General features: G+C 22.4%; 1 non-coding gene across 1 annotated transcript in view; it reads right to left on the reverse strand.

Annotated features, from left to right (window-relative positions):
- Window positions 1-30, reverse strand: part of LOC116802595 — a 1,982-nt gene extending 1,952 nt beyond the window's left edge. The window contains exon 1 of the ribosomal RNA XR_004362918.1: window positions 1-30. This exon is cut by the window's left edge and continues 1,952 nt beyond it. This is a non-coding gene — a ribosomal RNA (small subunit ribosomal RNA).
- Between the last annotated feature and the right edge of the window lie 746 nt (window positions 31-776).

The raw sequence follows: 776 nt of genomic DNA on the forward strand, positions 1-776 counted from the left end.
GCATATAACTACTGGCAGGATCAACAGAATAATGTTTTTCCTTCATATTCCATTCATATTTTTTGAATCGAAATAAGCAATATAATAGATATATAGATTTTTCACTTTATATAATTCCATGATTTTTATTATATTGAATAAAATTCAATATTTCGCCTTTGGGTAAAATTTTAAATATATAAATATAAGTAAAAATCTATTCGATTACGGCCATTTTTATATAGCATTCGTAATCCATATTTTCATTTTTAATTTATACTTGTTTTACCAATATAACAAGAATTTCATATAATTATTGTAATATATATGTTTCTATAATTTTATCTTTTTATATATACATATTTCATTATAAAATATCATTTTATTTCCAACATACATAATTATTGTATCCACACATGTACAATTTTTGTTTAACCAATATAAATATTAAGTTAAATCATTTGCATTTTGAAGATAAATTTAAAATTTATCTCTTTTCATATATCTCTCTGGTAATATATAACATAAAACCAAGCGCATATGATAATATTTCCACATTTAATATATAATTTTATATTTCTTTCATAAGAATCCATATTTGTATTATACCGTAACGATATAATAATCCAACTATACGGCAGGTAATAAATTAATATTTGCCTGCCTCCAAAAATTAACGATAATATATGGAAACGATTTGTTATTCTATATATAATAGAAACTTGACTTTTGTTTCAACGATATTATCTAAAAAGCGTATATTCTATTATCCGCGGAGCCAAGTCCGTGTTCTATAG

This window comes from Drosophila sechellia, unplaced genomic scaffold (genome assembly GCF_004382195.2).
Source record: "Drosophila sechellia strain sech25 unplaced genomic scaffold, ASM438219v1 U_17, whole genome shotgun sequence".
NCBI lineage: Eukaryota > Metazoa > Arthropoda > Insecta > Diptera > Drosophilidae > Drosophila > Drosophila sechellia.